We start from the raw sequence: 14256 nt of genomic DNA on the forward strand, positions 1-14256 counted from the left end.
TCAGCGTTGCATAGAAGTCATTGTAGAACTGCCTCTGCAAGGACTGAGAAATCTGCCTTAGCTGCATCTATTCCAGAATGGAGCCAAACATTCATGCCCATTTCCCCTTGAAATATGAGAGTAATTAGTAACTGGTTAAAGTGAGATTTCGACTGACAGGCAACATGTTCAAATGGTACCTTGTGCTATTGGCTGTTGTGCCTCTGCCAGTACAAAACGTTCCGTGCACCGACTCCACCAATGCAAACACATCTGCCTAAGTCATTTGTGGGTCAAAGACAGAATAACTCAAATATCATTCTCTGGGGATATTTTGAATTTAGAATGAGAGTAGCATATTCAGTCCTGTTCGATTTTTGTGTTCATTTTCTTAACCATAGTTGAAAAGCTTCCAAAATACCGGACCAGATAGTGCTCTGAAAGCCTCACCAGACTGACCTGCTATAAGCCCAAGTCACAGTTGATGCAAAGGACTTTATCCCCAGTGTGATCAGCAGACAAGTCACAGAGGACCACTGTGAACTCTAGCTTCTCTCCAGGACCAGAATGAAAAAAGGATGTAATGGGTAACACTGAGAAGATGCAGTGAAGGTGGAGAAAAGTCTTCTTTGCTGTATTACTGCCAGTGAGTAGGCTTGAAAATGAGCATGTACTAGTGTTCAGTTGCATTCAGTGGTAGTTTTCCTCCACTTGCACTGAAGCCACCTCTCAACTTGTTCTTATGACTCTAAGCCCCAGGGCATACTATGGAGCATCTTAGAGTCTGCTCAGAGACAGACGGTGCTCAAGAGTGATTGTGTTACCCACCGGGGTCATCTCCATATGCCACAGATTGTCCAGTGCTTTGACAAGACACCAGCCAAATTAGCCAGAAAACCCCCCTCAAAATCACCTGGAAACCTTCAGGGTCCATCAGTCTCCAGAGGCAGATAGTTTCCCCACCTGTGGAACTCTCCACACCCCCATATAATCCCATAAAAATGCTAGTAATTATATCAATGTGCCCTGGTTTTTTATAAAGAAAATTTTGTTAAATTTTTGTAGAAGTATATTAGAAGATTCCACTGAATACCAAAGAACGAATGTACATATGAAACCATAACCAAAACAAACAAGTATGGGGGGGGGGGAAAGTTTGCTGAATAAAATAAATTGTCAGTAAACATAAGCGTTCTACTGCTGTTGTCCTCATTATTGAAGGTAGACTCTACATTGATGTTTGGGAATTTGAGATTTATTAATATAACTAATAAATGGAAACCATTTTAAAATTAGCCCGTTTCACTTTGCCTTCAATGACTTACCTAACTTGGGTCAAATGTTCAGATAGTGCAATGTCCAAAATAATTTTTGTACTATCCCTCCTTTGTAGGTACAGAATCCTCTCCCCTTCCAATGATACATAATGAGAAAAGAATCTGAGAGCAAACACTAAAGGCATACGTACACCACAAGTGTGAATTGATTTAACAGCCATTGTGTCATCACAGCAAATCCTGGGAATTATAATTAGGAGAAGGGTTGTCAGACACAAAGCACCTTGCTGAACACTCTTCTCAGTGCACAGAATTCAGTGTTAAAACCTGTTTGGCCCCCCGACATTTATGTGACTATTAATAAACATTTGAATGGACAGCTAAAGGATATTTCCCCAGGAATCTAGAAGGTGGAGGGTCCATACTCTCTCTGCTCCCATAAACTATTGAACGGACTTTTGCTGTTTTCTTTCATGTGAGGCTACTTTTGCAAATGGTTCAGAAGCTGCAGCTGGAGCAAAAACTCAGTGGTCTGCCTTTTAACAGGCAGGTCACAGAGATAATATTTTGCCAACACTAGCTCAGTTGAACTGGTTGGTTCAACCGTGCTGATCAGGCCTTCATATGAGAGGGGCACAGAATCCTATAGTTCATGAATGGGGAGCCTGTGGCCCTACAGTAGAGTTCCCATCATCTCCTGATTATTGGCCATGCTAGCTGGAGCTGACAGGAATTGGTAATAGTGGGACTCATTGTCAGCAGGAAAAGGGGAGGAGAAGGGGGTAGAATGACTCCATTCAGTCCTCTGGGGAGCTGCTGCCAGTGTACATGTGATGATGAATTGTGGACCATTCTTAAGTGATGCTATGGGTATTTTTTCTAACTCAAATATATCCAGCTAAATAGATATGGATACTGAAGGTGAAACAGCTGTGTTGGATCTACTGTCATAACCCCTGAAAATGCATGGGCAATAACCGGAGCACCAATTATTCTATATAGTGCTATATTAAAATATTAAAATATAATATAGAGCCTGAATAGGAGACCGAAAAGATCAGCCCACTAACTGCCTCTTTGAACTATTTCATTTATCTTCTCAGTGCCTCCCGCACATCTTTCTCTCTTATATTTCCTGGATGCAAGTGTCATTGTTCAGCACATGCAGAAGTATCCTGATGCGGCTGCATCAGTTTGGAATTTAGATGTGCTGCATCTTTGAAGGCTGGTTTCCACAAAGTCAAAAGCTTCCTGAGCTCAGACTTATATTGCCAAGCTGAGTCCCCACTTTGCTACTAGAGGTTACCGTGGAGATACTCCTCATAGGAACAGCTCATTTTAAATATTAGATTTCAGAGTATATATCACCAGCTTACAGTTGCTGGTGAAGCCTTACAACACCTGCTTTTTCAAAGAAAGAAAGAAAGAAAGAAAGAAAGAAAGAAAGAAAGAAAGAAAGAAAGAAAGAAAGGAAAGGAAGGCAGGCAGGCAGGCAGGCAGGCAGGAAGGAAGGAGGGAAGGTGTGTTTGCTAGGACTTGAGGAAAGCTGATTTCAGAAGAGGGATTTGGCATTGCTTGTTCGGTGTTATAGGAGACTTTGCTTTACAGTACATTTCCTAATAAAATTAAATGTTTCTGATTTTAACAGGCACCCACATTGTTTTAATGATATCTCCATGTTATATGCTTTGTAACAGCTTGCTGTAGCCTCATCTCTTAGGAATTTACAATGAATGCATCTTTTTGAAGACATGTTTTCTAATAAGACGCTGAAGAAAGGAACTGCATCTAATGACCTTTTAACAAATACATGAGCAAAGCATTTATAAAATGAACATTCATTTAAAGTGCTTTTCAATATTGACTTAGTTTAGCTAGGGATTGGACTTACCTTTTGTTGTAAACCAAAAAGGCCGCCCTAAAAAGGACTCTGAATAAATAGACCTTCCTTTCCCTGGTTATTGGTAGGCGTACTCTAGGCACAAGTGCTGTTTAGTTTGCTGTTAGGCGAGGCTCTTAATGTGAATATAGTAGAATCTCGATCAGATCTTCTTAATGAAGCTGGACCCCCTTGCCTAATACAAAAGAGGCATTTAAAAGGGGGGGGGTTATCAGTTGTGATGAAGATGCCCATCCAGATTCTGGTTACAAAGCAGCTGGTGTGGGGAACATTTCTGCTATCTTGGATGCACTGTTGTTGGGGCAGAGTGTGGCCAAGGTCAAAGAAAGTGCTGCCTCTCTCCTCTCTCTTGTATCTGTCTATATAAGGAATGGGAAACCTGTGACCATCCAGATATTGTCAGACTACAACTCCTAATGCATTATCCCTGGCCACTCTTCATGTTGGCAACATGTCCAAGTTTCCAATTGAGTATGCATGGAGCCATATGATGCACGTGTTTGCTTTCACGCTTTCTTAGGCGTATGTTTGAAGAACAAGTTGCACTGGACAGCAAAAGGAGCAAAACCAGGATCTCTACATTTCATTCATTTATTTTCTTTGTGTGCTGCTTTTCCACGCACAAAAATCATGCTCAGAGCAGCTGACAACAAAGGAAACAGTCCTGTGCAGAAGTTACCAATAGGAAAATGTGAACCCAGTGATGAAATAGGGACTTATGTCCACCTCCACTGCCATTTCAATCTCCTGCCAACTGATGGCAGTGGCAGAGCAAGGTCAGGTGGTACCCGGTGCAGAAAATTTCTTGTCAACGCCCCTCCCCATACACACACATTGAATTATTATTATTATTGTCTACAACAATGGTTTGACTTTATTTCATTTGAGGGTGGAGCCAACATTGTTGAGCTTTATTTGGGGGGGGGGGAATCACATGCCTTGCAACGAGGAGCCATACAACTGGGGGACCATTTTGGCAGCAGGAAGCCTGCGCGCGCCAAAGTAACAGTGTTGTGACGTTAACATATGAGAGCGCTGGAGCTGAAATAGTTAAACAGGTTACCCAATCAGAACCCAGGGGGGTGGAGTCAGAGGGACTATAAAACCAGCTCTGGGAGGGGCGAAGGGAGGAGTTCGTTGGGAGGTTGGTTAAAGTGGGAGTGAATTGGGATAGAGTTTGGGAGTAGGTTGAGTTAGTGGACCGAAGTAAGCTGAGTCAGGAACAGTTAGGGGCTAGGAAGACAAGTAAATATCTGAGAGGTAGTTTAGTGAGTGAGAGCAAGTAAGAAGAAGAAGAAGAGTTTGGATTTGATATCCCGCCTTTCACTCCCCTTCAGGAGTGTCAAAGCGGCTAACATTCTCCTTTCCCTTCCTCCCCCACAACAAACACTCTGTGAGGTGAGTGGGGCTGAGAGACTTCAGAGAAGTGTGACTGGCCCAAGGTCACCCAGCAGCTGCATGTGGAGGAGCGGAGACGCGAACCCGGTTCCCCAGATTAGGAGACTACCACTCTTAACCACTACACCACACTGGCTCTAAGTAGGGAAAAGTTATAGGTCTGGATAGGCACCCCATGAATGTAATTGACTGATACTGTTTATGAAACCACACGCTTGTTAAACTGCAATAAATAAACATAAGTTTATGTTCCAATTTAACCCTGACTGAACTCAGTATTTTACCAGGTAGGGCCTGGGTGGTGGTAGTGAGAAATAAAGTGGTGGCACAGGGATCAATAGACGGTGAAACGTCCAAGGACCCTGTGGGATCACCACACAGTATCACTCACAGCTGTTGACTGCCGCACAGCATTTTGTCACCCCCCTCAAAGGTGGCACCTAGGACGCACCGCACCTACCTTGCAACGCCTCTGACTGATGGACGTCAGCTGACAGGAAAGGGCTTTATGTATCCACCCCAATGACATCAACCATCATGATTGCACAACGAAAAGATTGTCTGGATTGTCCCAAGACTACTGTTTTTAAAAGCCCTCTTATTACCGGCATGTGGGGTTGAGATATCCTGAGGGTCTCAAATCCAGAAGGCAAATTGATAGAAACCCACAATTTCATCTCATATTACTGTGCTCTGCAGATGGTGTGGGACCTCTGAACCTCCATGGAAAGCCTGTGAAGAAGCTTGGGAGTCTTGACTGCTGTGCGTTTTGACTGGGCTTATTCAAAAGATTGTGCATCAGGAATTCTGTACCTCAAGAGGCAATCTCCTGTGATGCCAATGATTTGCACCGGCGCAGAGGATGTGGTGAAGTGGAATCCCAAGGGGACACTTTAAACTGAACCTCGTCTCCTTGAAGGCAAAGCTAAATGCTCCAGCAATGCAATGCGACTGAGGGTAGCTCATCTCTCTCTCTCTCTTTTTAGAAAAAGAAAGAAAAGAAAGAAAGGGGTGAAAACATGCACTGCATATTTACATAGAATTCCCTCAAGAGTATTTGTCATGCCAGAGATTAAACTGAATGTCTCTCCCCAGTTTAATGTTATGCCTTGAGGCAGTATGTGCCCAGTATGTTTCCTTACTCTGCTCCAGATTGGAGATTATGAACACAGACAGTTTAAAATCTTGCCCTTATTTTCCATAAGGTAACCAATGCAGACCCCTCCCCCTTGCTTGCCCTTCCCTCTCCCACATCAGTTTTTTCACTCTTTCCTACAAAATGTTTAATGCTAAAGGAGGGTGTATTGCCTCTCACTGAAGGATATTAAATAGTGATCATCATCATTAGGCAAGAGGATGGCTTCTCAAGAGCAGGGATGGGGAAATGTTCATTCAGTTCATACTTTGGCTGTGAACCTGAAGGCATTCCTACCTGGCCTGGAAGGGCAGGACATTGACTGACTGTGGCTACTAAAGCTGAGGCTGCTGCAGTGGCGTAGCGTGGGGGGTGCAGGGGGGGCCGGCCGCACCGGGCACAACATCTGGGGGTTAGGGTTAGGGGGTGCAAATCCACAGGTTAGGGGGCGCAAATCCACGGGTTAGGGGGCGCAAATTACTTGCCTTGCCCCGGGTGCTGACAACCCACGCTACGCCACTGGGCTGCTGAACGGACTCTTGAGCTGGAGTTTTGTTGGTGGGAGTGTTGCTATTGTTGGGGGGAGTGTTGGTATTTTTATTTCAGATCTTGTGATTTCTGTAGAAATTGTTCAGTTTGGTTGTGCATTTTTTAATGTTTTATTTATAGTTTTTGACTATTTGTGTTTTAGGGTTTTTTTCCATGTTGCAAGCTGTCTTGAGCATGGCTCAAACTGTGGGAAGGAAGTATACAAATAAAATTATGCATGTATGCATTTATTTAAATTTGCACTTTCCAAAACAATATATAAACTGAAGCACAACCATAATTTGAAATTCACACTTCTCCGAGTCTTGCAAAGCAGTTCTCCAACTAAAGAATTCTTACAAAAAATGCATACACGGAAGTATTGTGTGCATAAAAATGCATATTTTAGGGAGGAAAACATACAAAAGTGCATTAAATTAGGGGAATCTGTTGTGCAGAAATGAGCATATGAGGAAAAATAGCACACAAATGTGTGTATTAGGAGAAATTAGCACTAAAGTGCAGGTGAATTTTCATGAGAACTTTTTTAAAAACTGCAAATAGATGTGGAGAGCTGAACTGACCGGAAAAAACAGAAACTGAAATTGACAGATTCACCCACCTCGATTGAAGTGATTTCATACTTGCTGTGGTGCTATTTACAAGTAGTTCACTAAAATGTGAAAGCTTGAAGTGTTCAGTGACAGGGGGCCATCCAACTGCTATCTTCCCTTCCAGTGGGACTTTGCAGGGCGTCCACAGTATTGCCATTCATGGAGGCCATAGTCTGGACCATAGACCATAGCCTGGCATAAAGGGAGTTATCTTGTTGTGCCATCTGATTGGCTTCAGTGGTCCTTTAATAATAAAATAATAATAATAAAATTATTTATATCCTGCCCTCCCCAGCCGAAGCCGGGCTCAGTAGACAATTTTCCCCAGTCAGGCTCAGTGCTGGCTCATGATAACAGTAAGGCTGGTTTGGAATCTAGAGGATCCTGGGTTGGCTCAGCTCTGCCCATCCTCAGAACACTCAATGTTGGGGCTTTCTGCCAGTCCCTCTGTTTAGGGTCCCTTCAGTCACCCACACACTCACATGTTTCATGGGTGAAAGGTGTGGAGATGTTTAGGGAGGCAGGAGAGGATATATTATTTTATGATATCCTTCCTAACTTGATCCAGCAAGTTCTATAACTTAGCAAAGTTGTTAAACAATCCCTCTTTTAAATTACACAGCGGTTAGCTGGTTGCAGGCTCGTCTGAGCCTCCCTATTTAGGATTCCTGGTTTCCCTTTTGATATCCATCCTAAAAGAATAGACACGACCATCTGATTAAAGTTAACATAAAACTAGTTTACTTACAACCATCCAGTTCACAATAAGTTCCCTGAAGACAGACTTAATTTACAGAACAACATACAGTGGTGCCCCGCAAGACGAATGCCTCGCAAGACGGAAAACCCGCTAGACGAAAGGGTTTTCCGTTTTTGAGTTGCTTCGCAGGACGAATTTCCCTATGGGCTTGCTTCGCAAGACGAAGATGTCTTGCGAGACTTGAGATTTTTTTTTCGCTTTCCCCCCCCCTTTATCTAATCTGCTAAGCCTTTAATAGCCTTTTAGCAGCTAATCCGCTAAGCCGATAAGCCTTTAATAGCCGCTAAACCGCTAATAGCGCTAATCTGTTAAGCCGCTAATAGGGTTGCTTCGCAAGACGAAAAAACTGCTAGACGAAGACACTCGCGGAACGGATTAATTTCGTCTTGCGAGGCACCGCTTTATAACTATGTGAACTATCCCATAAGGGAAATAGTCTCAAGTGACTGCCACTCAGCAGTCACTTCTCCTAAATCCTAGGAACACAAAAATGGAGAACAAGAAGAGCAGAACATGGAGGCCGTGTGCTCCTCTGACCAAGAACAGCTCACACTCACATTAAGTCACATGCAAAGGAAGTCTGTCCCAGCTCAGGAGGAACTAGCAAGTTTTCTCCCGAGTGATACAAAGCATTCCCCAGCATGGGCATTGTAGGAATGTTGTATTTGACTGCAATACGTTTTTACATCCCACAAAAGGGGGAGGTTGGCAGCAGCCAGCCAGTTGAACTGGGAGAGCTGGACAAAGGGATGCCTCCCCTTTATGCAGCCTGGCATAAAGCGAGTTGTCTTGTTGTGCCATCTGATTGGCTTCAGTGGTCCTTTAATAATAAAATAATAATAATAAAAAAATTTATATCCTGCCCTCCCCAGCCGAAGCCGGGCTCAGAGTGGCTAACAACAATAAAATTAACACAGCATTCTCAATCACTTCTGCATTTCTAGATTCAAGTAAGTAGCCGTGTTGGTTTGACGCAGTTGAAATATATATATATTTTTAAAAAATTGTCCAGTAGCACCTTCGAGTATGGTTACCAGATTTTTTTCAATGAATCCGGGGACACTTTTTTTTTTTTTTTTTTTTTTTTTTTTTTGAAGCTGAGTAGCAACAGGGAGTCAGTAGTGGGAATGGTGAGGCAAAAGACCCTGAGCCCGAGTTTTTTTAAAAAACTGGGCAAGGGCTGCCCGCCTGCAACTCCCGAGCCTCCCCCAATCAGTCAAAACAAAGGGGGCAGGAGTTCTGTACCACCGGACGTCCCCTGTTCCCCTTCGGCAGTGGCAGCAGCAGCTGCAGTCAGCAGCCCGGAGCCAGCCTGGTAGTGCAGTTGGCTCTGGCTGACTTCAGGAGCTGCCCGGTGCCATGGTGCCAACCATTTTCCCTCGCCGGAAGTTCCGGCGAGGTAAAATGGCAGGTGCCACGGTAGCAGGCAGTGAGCAGCTCCTGAAGCCAGCCAGAGCTGATGCTGACACCGCCACGTTTCCCGGGGACAGATTTGCAAATCTGGGGACTGTCCCCAGGAACATCTGGTAACCCTACCTTAGTGACCAACTAAGTTTGTTCTTGGTATAAGCTTTCGTGTGCATGCACACTTCTGCATGCACACGAAAGCTTATACAGTGGTACCTCGGGTTACATACGCTTCAGGATACACATTCCGCTAACCCAGAAATAGTGCTTCAGGTTAAGAACTTCGCTTCAGGATGAGAGCAGAAATCATGCTCTGGCGGTGCGGCAGCAGCGGGAGGCCCCATTAGCTAAAGTGATGCTTCAGGTTAAGAACAGTTTCAGGTTAAGAACGGACCTCCGGAACGAATTAAGTACTTAACCCGAGGTACCACTGTACCAAGAACAAACTTAGTTGGTCTCTAAGGTGCTACTGGACAAGACACACACACACACACTCTTCTGTGTTTGTTCAGTAGGGAAATAGCCTGACTTCTGACCAATGCAACACATTTTATAAAAGGGTTATTTCCTCATGCATTCCCTTCCCAATGCATAATTGTTATCGAGTCTTTAAGAATACATGGAGCCCAATCCAGAATGCCACTTCATTCAGCGGCGCTTATTTCCAATGAATTGTACATAGGGCTTCAGCATTAAAGAACAGATTTGAATGCTAATCCACTGGTTTATTTTGCACTTTCCATTAATGTTTCTAGTTCTGTATGTTTCAGATCAGGCTCACCTTGTTAATCCTTTGATTTCAGCCTCTAAATTTGGCAGGCCAACATGGCTTAGAACATATCTTGCTGAAATTTTTCCAAATGAGCCACCTATAGTCATTTTTACCAACTCAACTGCCTATTCTGTCATCGTTTCCCCCATAGTATAGGGCAGCGTGTATGTCATCAAGCAAGGTTGGTGTTTGCTAGGAATCTTAAAACACTTCATTAGCTGCCTAAGAGCTTTCAGGGCTCTTAACAGCTCCTCCATTAAACACATACATTTCTCCATAAATGCCCTTTATATTTGAATCCCACACAGTATAACTAACTGTTGCGTCATCAAAGAATGAAATATTTGGCCTGTCAAATGCACCAGGACTCAGGGATGTAGGAAGATGAAGCTCCTTTTGGCCTGATAAAGATGGTTATCATTATGTCCCAAATTTCCCACTGTGTTTTCAAGGTAAGATCTTGTAAGCAGAAGGGCTTCTGTGCTCTTTAAGAATTCCCAAGATCAGGGCAACAGAGTGCTGTGGTATCTTAGGGTAACATGCCCAGCAACACCCCCCCCCATACATTTGGTGCACTTGAGAAGGAGCTCTGTCCTGTATACCTGAAGGAGCATCTCCACCTCCATCATCCAGCCGGGACACTGAGGTCCAGCGCTGAGGGCCTTCTGGCAGTTCCCTTGCTGTGAGAAGCAAAGTTACAGGGAACCAGGCAGAGGGCCTTCTCAGTAGTGGCGCCTGCCCTGTGGAACGCCCTCCCATCAGATGTCAAGGGAATAAGCAGCTATCTTTTTTTTAAAAAGACATCTGAAGGCAGCCCTGTTTAGGGAAGTTTTAAATATTTAATGCTGTATTGTTTTTAACACTCGATTGGGAGCCACCCAGAGTGGCAGGGGAAACTCAGCCAGATGGGCGGGGTATAACTAATAAATTATTATTATTACATTATTATTAGTAGTAGTAGTAGTAGCAGTAATATGTGTAATGTGTATCACTCCTCTGCTCAAGGCGTGGGTACCCTAATGGGCTAGCAAGGTCTTGGTTGATCTCCAGTTGCCATAGACACATCCGCGTCTATGCACACATCTCATGCGCGCTGAATGCACAGTTGGCAGGGAATGTGACTAGCACATGCATTGGCAGCAGAGGGAGTCGCTTCCCAGTGCAACCACACTCCTGGGCTGTTCTTGGGCAGTTATTATTCCCATTTACAGGTGCGTGGGGGGGGGGCAGAGACGGATTCAGTGCAGCGCGACCATTTTTGCTGCCCTGGGCACTGAGTCTAGGGGAGGCCTCAGGGTGTCAGAATGTATTGAATTGAATAAAATGGAAGGCGAGAGGCAGAGAAGCGCTGAATTTTGGCCTCGCAGAGGGCGCCACTGAAATTTGAAAGACCAAAGTCTGCCCCTGGTTGGAGGAGGGGTGTTAAACGGGCCAAAAGAGAGTTGCTTGTCTAAGGGTAACTAGTGAGTTTGAGGCAGGGCCAAGGTTCAAAAGATGGATTTCCTTAATCCATTGCTTAGTCTCTTAGCCCTCAGGCTGCATAAGCTCTTGCCTCAATGTGTTGTGGATCCAGTGACTTCTCTGAAATCAAGGGATCAGCTTGGGCACATGACTATGCTTGATTGATTGTTACTGTGGCAGCGATGCTCATACATCAAGGGAAGAGAGCACCTGGACTTCAGTGCAAGGGGATCCTCCTTTCCCACCTAACAGAAGAGCTCTTTAAGAGTGGAGATCTGTTAGGACAGGCATGAAGACTTCTGTCTAGATTGCTTGAAGTCTCCAACTTTTCTGATGCCTGGACTGGCATTGAAGGGCTGGAACGCTGTACTGGCTGCGCATACTCACTGCCAGGTGGCAAAGGTGGGCTTAACTGCAAAGCAGCTCAACTTAAAATCCATGTTGTACTACATTTAAATGGTCACATGACAGCCTGGTATCCACATTACGGTGGAAATCTATCAAGGCATTTGAACAGAGGGAAATCAAAAGGAAGAGAGCTAAAATTCCTGCCTTGGTCCACCTTGCTAAAAATGGGCTGAAAGGATGTATATAAATATTTTACATGCTTCAGAAGAAGTCCCTGGAACCCGTCTTTCAATTTTCCCTGCTTCTTATACACCCTGCATTTTATGAACCAGCTATATTTGCATGGGTGTTAATTACATCAGATTGTTTAATAACTCAGAAAGCCATTAAAAATGGCTTGTCCACGAGCAGCTATTTCAACCCATGGGGTTACATCATCTGTTGATGTAAGTGGGCAAAATTACTACAAGGAGGTTACTCTGATAAATGCCAACAGGGCCTCTTGTTTTATACCATGACTTTAAATAAGGTGTGTATGGCATTTAGTGGGGAGGTCTTTTCCATTAGGTCCATTGAGATTGGAGCAGCAGGGAGATTGTACCCAAGCTGTTCACAACGAGCCATTGTGAGCTGTGGTGCAAATGGGCAGAGTCTGCTTGTTGGCCAACGCATTAGGCATACAAATGGGTCAGATTTCGGTAAGTGAGAAAGGCAAATAGATTTTTAATAGGGGAGGGTCAGGATAAACCAAAACACAAGCACCTCTTGAAATTCTCCAAGTTTCGTAGTTCTCCAAGTTTTGCAATGTGATTCTGCAGCTGGGTAGCATGTACAAAAATGCACAAAAATGTACAAAATGTACAGAAATGCTTACACTAGGGTAAAGTGTGAATTAAATATATTAGCAAAAAGAACATGCCCAAATGTATTAAATTAGGAAAATGCTTTGCAAAAATGTCCATATAAGGAGACATTTTCAGTAAAATGCTGGTGAATTTTCATGATGCCCCTTTATAAAATTGCAAGCTGACGTGGATATTTGAAGAACTTAAGATTGGAAAAATGAATTAAAGACAGGAAAAATGAGAAACTTTTTTAAAAAACACACACTGAATGAACCAATTTGTCTCTGCTCCTGCCAACCTAGCAGTTCAAAAGCATGAAGTGCAAGTAGATAAATAGGTACCACTTCGGTGGGAAGGTAAATGGCGTTTCCATGTGCTGCTCTGGTTCGCCAGAAGCAGCTTAGTCATGCTGGCCATATGACCCAGAAAACTGTCTGCGGAAGCGGACAAATGCAGGCTTCCTCGGCCTGTAAAGCGAGATGAGCAACCCCAGAGTCGTCCACGACTGGACCTAACAGTCAGGGGTCCCTTTACCTTTACCTTTTAGACAGACCAAAGACCCATCTGAATGATGCATCACACAGCAGTTTCGGCTTTGGCATATGTTTCTGGTACAGGCTCATTTGATTACAAGGTCCAGTTTAGCTGCTGCCCTTGCCCAGTTGCCAAAGTTATAGGGATAGAGTTAATAATTGCATGTCGTCTGGAGTGCGGTGGAGATCCTCTTTTCCCTCTGTGCTGCCAAAGTGGTGCTTGCTGGATTGCTCCCAGAGACTTCACAATCTGGCCTTTAATTTATATTGTGAATGCCACTGGACAACCCTATGCTGTTGAACAGAAGGGATCATCTTACAATAAATAATCAGAATGCACTGATTAGGTTTTCCAGGCTAGGGCTGAAAGAAATAAACATACTTAGGCAGGGGAGAGAGGATGAGGGGGGTGAGGGGAGAAAGCTTTTAATGTATTACACCTCCTTGTCCCTGAACAGGCATTTCTTTTAACTACTCAGCTGTACAAAGCAGCAGAATTGAAGACATAATTTCAGTTTCAACAAGTCATCAAACATTGTAAAAGTCAATTATATAAACATTTGGATTTTCTGACATCTGATGCCAGGGCTGCTCGGGCAGCCTGGGTTCACAGTGGAGGTTTCTAAACAGGCAATTCAGTTTTCCAGGTAATTAAAAATGTTTGTATAGGCTAGTAGATTTATCTTCTGAAACCATTTTAGCACTACTGCTCTCTAGAGTGGTATCAGTTGACAGAGCGCATAATCTAGAACAGACTAATTGCTGCATGATTTCTAATTTTTCTGCAGCCATGTAAATGAGCTGAAGTCTGCACAGGTGGAACCTATTAGAGTGAATGATTTTGCTCTCATGTTGCTATCTTCATTTGCCGTTGTCTTATCAACTCAAAGGAGGAAGTCTGCTGTCATGAAAAGCAGGCAGGGGAACAATGTCTGACTGAAAAGTCGTGTTTCATTACTTTTTAATTCATACAGTACTACCTGCCTAATGCAGTTTTCTGATTATCATGCTAGGCAGACCAGCAATGTGGTTTTATTCAAATAAGGAAGCAGTGCTTTAATTTAAGCCAAGAAATCATCCACATTTCTTACGAGGCAACAAGAATTGTGATTCAATAATACATGAATTTAATAATGCATCATGATAGACTTTGCAGGTACTAAATAGCAGTATCGGAATGAATTAGTATACTGCGTTATTCTGGGGAAAGTGTGTGTGTGTGTGTGTGTGTGTGTGTGTGTGTGTGTGTGTGTGTCCCTTCCAATCTCTCCCTTCATCTAGGCCTTTTCTCCGTCCTCG

This window comes from Podarcis pityusensis (assembly GCF_964106645.2).
Source record: "Podarcis pityusensis genome assembly, chromosome: 3".
In the NCBI taxonomy this organism is placed as follows: domain Eukaryota; kingdom Metazoa; phylum Chordata; class Lepidosauria; order Squamata; family Lacertidae; genus Podarcis; species Podarcis pityusensis.